The 5,773-nt window shown below is 34.1% G+C and overlaps 1 long non-coding RNA gene across 2 annotated transcripts in view; it reads right to left on the minus strand.

Annotated features, from left to right (window-relative positions):
- Positions 1-5,773, minus strand: part of LOC112447728 (uncharacterized) — a 55,091-nt gene that overhangs the window by 19,821 nt on the left and 29,497 nt on the right. The window lies entirely within an intron of this gene.

Consider the following 5,773-nt stretch of genomic DNA (forward strand, 5'->3'; position numbering starts at 1 on the left):
CTTTCCTCAGTCTATTTAGTATCAGAATTTGGGCATTTGTGGGCTTTTTTTGGTGACCTCACTGTTTAAAATGGTCCGCCATGCACTGAAGTGCCGTTAGGTTCCTACATGCAAGAAGGCTGTGATGTGCCTCATGAAGGTAGATGAACTTCATCTAGGCAAGAGCTACTGTGATACGGACTGTGGATTCAATGTTAATGAATCACCAGTATATATTCAATAAGTGTCTTTAAACAAAAACACACAAAGAGGAAGGTTATGTATTGACCGGTTGACAAAAATGTTGTAACCAGAGGTTCACAGAAATCTAACTCTGTATCTCCCCCAGGAGCAAAGGTTCAGTCTTCAAAGTATCTTTATTTGATATAACTACTAGGAATAGTAATAACCAATTGTACATAGAATCAGAGAGAACTTGTTCCTCAAAAAATTCCTTTTTTAATACTCCATGGAAGACTTCTAAAAATTACTTACATGTTTTTCCTTAAAGAAGTCCTCATTATGCTTTTCTGATCATAATCCAATAAATTTAAAAATAAGTAAAAAAGATACAGAAACTTCAACTACATTGGAATTCAGAAGTATATATCTATATATTCCCTGAATTTAAAGAAATGTTAAAAACTGTCAAAAAAGCAATGGCAAAATCAAAATTACCTAGAAATCAATGAAAATAACATTTCTTACTAAAGTTTATGGTACTTGGTAAAAGCTACATTCATGGAAAAAATTATAGCCTTATATTATTTATTATTAAGGAATAAAGATGTTAAAATATAGAAGCTTTATAATTACAAAAATTAGAAGAACCAAAAAAGCTAGGAAGGAGGAATTAAGGGAAAGAAAACATGAAATTAAAGAAATAGAAAGCAAAAATAGTATAAAAATGAAAAGCTCAAAAATCACTTCATTTGAATAACATGCAAAAGGAGAAACCACCTTTATTTGAGATTAAGGAAAACAGGGAGAGCAAAAACCATACAAGATTGTGCATGAGAAAGAGTACATAAAGACAAATACCAAAGAGAACAAAAGAAATAAAAGAAAACATAATGTGCAACTCTATAATAAATTTGAAATTTGAAACCTACATGATTTGCTAGCAAACAATATGTGTAACAACCCAAGTAAAGAGAGGAAACTTGAATAAACCACTATACAAGAATTTTGTTTTGTTTTAAGTGATTTAGATCTAGCACTTACAAAGGCAAAAGGATCAAATATCTTCATATCTAAATTCTAGCAAAATAATGTAAGTAATTGCAAGATCTTAGAAAAAAATAAGAGGTACCCCAATTCATCTGATGAAGCCAGGAGAATTTTAATACCAAAACCCAATAAAAAGAGTGTCAAATAATAATCCATGTGATCAGATAGGATTTATTCCAATAGCAGGCTCTCAGGAACTCTAACAACATAATTTTATTCTTTTTCATTTGTGTGTGTGTGTGTGTTCAGTCATTCAATCATGTCCAACTCTTTGCAACCTTATGGACTGTAGCCATCCAGGCTCCTCTGTCCATGGGATTTTCCAGGCAAGAATACTGGAATGGGTTGCCATGCCTTCCTCCAGTTGATCTTTGAGACCCAGGAATTGAACCTGTGTTTCCTCTGTCTCCTGCATTGCGGTTGGATTCTTTACCACTGAAAAAGGGGAAGCTACCTTTTTCATTGGAAACCATGTCAAGCTCACAGAACAGAACAAGAATGGTACAAAGAACTGTCATGTACCCATCACACAGAGATACTATTCGAGTTTTGCCATCTCTCCCAATAATGTTCTCTACAGGAAAAGGCTCCATCCAGGATCGTGTGTTACAACTAGCTTTGTCTAGTCTCTGGGAAACAGGTCCTCAGCCCCTCCTTGACTCTCAGGACTTTAACATTTCAGAAGATCACAGGCCAGTTATTTTGCAGACTCCCCCAGTTTGGGCTTGTCTGATGTGTCTTCACAGTAACATGAAGATTATGTGTATTGGGCAGGAACCACACAGAATGATGTGTGATATTGTATCCCCCTGACTGGCACTTGTTGATTTGCTCCATGCCTGGTAGTTCACTCACTAGAGTAAGGTAGTATTGCCCAGGTGTCTCCATGATAGAGTCCTCGTTTTCCCTTTGTCATTAATAAGTATTTTTATGGGAAGATACTTTGACTCTAGTAAATATCCTGCCCCCTGTCCAACTTTCACTCCCTGCTTCCCTGTAATGCTTTTGCCTAAATTGTTTATTGCTATGCTGGTTCAAATGGAGAATTCTAATATCATAATTTCTTCTACATTTGTTGGGTGGCATTCTACCGTAAGGAAAAATTTTCTCTTGTTTGTTTGTTTGTGGACTAAAGCATTCCTATTTTATTCAATGGGTTACAATACTTTATACTATTATTATTTATTTTGATGATCCCATTTTTTTCCCATGTTTTGGCCAGTGGGCGCATCTGCAAACTTATTTCTAAGTCCTTTTGGTAGATCTCTATCTTTCTGTGATCCTGACCTTGCTTTCTGTCACAGCAAGATGTTCTGGATTTATCTCTAACTTTCCCTGCCTTGGCCTTAAAATCAGCCATTTCCAGAAGAAGGCTTGATTCACCTTAAAAGAACATGTATTTGGATACTAGGTCTGTCTTTGTTTCTGTAGCCAAAAAATGTCTTTACACATGTAGCATTCTTACACAGTTAAGAGTCTTGAGATGAAGAGATTGTCCTGATTCATTCAGGTGGGTTCTAAACTCAATTACAGTTGTTCAAAATTGTTCAAAACTCAATGACAAAAAAGGCAGAAGAAGATCTGAGAGACAGAGGAGGAAAAGACAAAGACACACACAGAAGAAAGCTATGCAAATACTGAGGCAGAGATTGTGCTGATGTGGCCATATGCCAAGAATGCCAAGGAATGCTGACAGCCACCAGAAGTTGGAAGAGGCCAGCTAGATTCTCCTCTAGAGTCCCCGGCCCGCTGGGGCGGGGGGTGGGGGGGGTGGGGGGGTGGGGACTGGCGGGTGGGGGCGGGGTGGGGGATTGGGGGGCCGGGGGGTGGGCGGGATGCAGCTCTGCCAACACCTTGAATTTGGACTCTGGCCCTCAGAACTGTAAGACAATAAATTTCTATTGGTTCAAGCTACCCATTTTGTGGTAATTTGTTATTACCCCAGGAAATGAATACAACCTCAAAAACATTAAGCTAAGAAAATAAACCAAAGACCACATATTATATGATTTCATTTATAGGAAATTTTCAGAAAAGGCAAATCTATAGTCATAAATCAGATTGGTGGTTGCCAGGGACTCAGACAGGAGAAGGAGTTGACTAAATGGCCATAAGGAACCACTTTGGCATGATGGAAATGTTCTAAAATTGAATTTTGTGGTGATGGATGCACAATGATATAAATTCATTGAAAACATTAAGCTGTACATTTTACACTGGGATATTTTATGGTATGTATGGTTATATCCCAATAAAACTGTTAAAAGTTAAAAACTAAAATATAAAAGTATTAGAAATAAATTTAATAAGGAAAACAAAGAACATATATAAAGAAAACCGGTAAATCATTTTTTTCCTTCTATGGGAGGCATTCTTAACTAAGATGGAAAATCTTAAGGTGTATTTATGCATATGGACATATATTTATGTATAAAATTTTGAGACTTTTATGGCCAAAGATGCCATAAGATCGACTGAGAAAATAACATATTTAAAGAAAATTTTAGCAGATGACAAACCATGAATATTTTTAGTAGTTTAGGGAATCTTAGATAATAATGAAATGCAAAAAAGTACTCACTAGAAAAATAAACAAAGACTATGCAGAGCAAAGACAAATAGTCAATAAATGTATATTTTAAATGCATAAACTGAAGAATGATGAGAGAATGCAAATTAAAGCCTTGATAAAGTATTACTTTCTACTCCAACGTTGGAAAATTACAGAGCAATAATACTATTGTTGTGGGAAAAAGATAAAAGAATAATAATCTCATGTATTTCTTATGGAAACACTGTGAACAGTTACCTCAGTTGAAAAGTAATGTATGTATTAATATGTTACTACAGATAAACATTTCATCCACTCTAGGTATTAATTTCATTGGTGAAAATACCCAGCCATATGATATATGCACAAGTATGCTCATCTTATAGCATTGTCTATAGAGGCGGCAAAAATTAAATGCACCTCAATGGAGGAACTGGTTCAATAAGTCACACTATATCCACAGCCATGGAATGTTTTCCAGTCATTGACAGAGTTACAGATACCAAATTAAATAGAAATACTAGTTAATTTGGAAATTCTACCAGGTATTACTGTCTGAGAAAGCAAGTTGAGAGGGGGAGGGATTGGGAAAATGAGTGAAAGAGGTCAAAAGGTCAAACTTCCAGTTATAAAACAAGTCATGAGGATGTAATCGTATGGCCACTATAGTTATATATAATACTAATATATATTAAATACTATATTAATATATACTAATAATAAACAATATATTATTTATATTATTATAGAATATAAATATATTAATATATAAACATATATCAATATATATTAATAGTAAATTAATATATTTAGTATTTAATACTTTAATAAATTTAATAAATATATGTTAAATATTATATTATTAATATAAATATTAACATATATTAAATGCCTTAATAAATTTAATAAACTAATATATTAAATGTTATATAATATAATATAAATATATTAATATGTAAATAATATATTAATATATATTAAATACTATATGACATACTTGAAAGTTGCTAAAAGAGTAGATCTTAAAAGTTCTCATCACAAGAAAAAAAATTTTTAATATGTACTGTAACTTTGTCATTACATTACATTGCCAACAAAGGTCTGTCTAGTCAAAGCTATGGGTTTTCCAGTAGTCATGTATGAATGTGAGAGTTGGACCATAAAGAGGGTTGAGCACCAAAGAATTGATGCTTTTGAACTGTGGTGTTGGAGAAGACTCCTGAGAGTCCCTTAGACTGCAAGGAGATCAAACCAGTCAATCCTAAAGGAAATCAATCCTGAATATTCATTGGAAGGACTGATGCTGAAGTTGAAACTCCAATACTTTGGCCACCTGATGCAAAGAGCCAACTCATTAGAAAAGACCCTGATGTTGGGAAAGATTGAAGGCAGGAGGAGAAGGGGACAACAGAGGATGAGATGGTTGGGGCATCACCGAATCAATGGACTTGAGTTTGAGCAAGCTCCGGGAAATGGTGAAGGACAGGGAAGCCTGGCATGCTGCAGTCCATGGGGTCGCAAAGAGTCAAACACAACTGAGTGACTGAACAACAATTATAACTAGACTTATTTTGGTGATCATTTCATAATATACATACATATCTCATCATTATGTTGTACACTAAAACTAATTCAACAATTTTATGTCAATTTTACCTCAAAAAAAAAAAAGCAAGAAAAGCAAGTTGCAGAGAAGTGTGTAAATTTTTTAAACTTATGTACTGTTTCCCACTGTAATTAATAATAATACACAGGATGCATCTTTGAAGTGAAATGAATGTATTGTTTTCCAAATAATTTTCATCCAGATTTGCATCCTTGCCTAATTCAATTTTAACTTCAAGTGGTTGCAAATGAATCTTTTATTATTAAGATAAACTTTGTTGAAGTATATTGAATCATTTAAAAAAAACCCATTTTGTTTCATAGCATGTTTTAAAGGCTGAATGATCTACATAATGGTTTCCTTTCTCCTTAACTTGGCCTATGTCGACCCAAAATAAATAGGCTTAC

Source organism: Bos taurus, chromosome 1, assembly GCF_002263795.3.
Source record: "Bos taurus isolate L1 Dominette 01449 registration number 42190680 breed Hereford chromosome 1, ARS-UCD2.0, whole genome shotgun sequence".
Classification (NCBI taxonomy): domain Eukaryota; kingdom Metazoa; phylum Chordata; class Mammalia; order Artiodactyla; family Bovidae; genus Bos; species Bos taurus.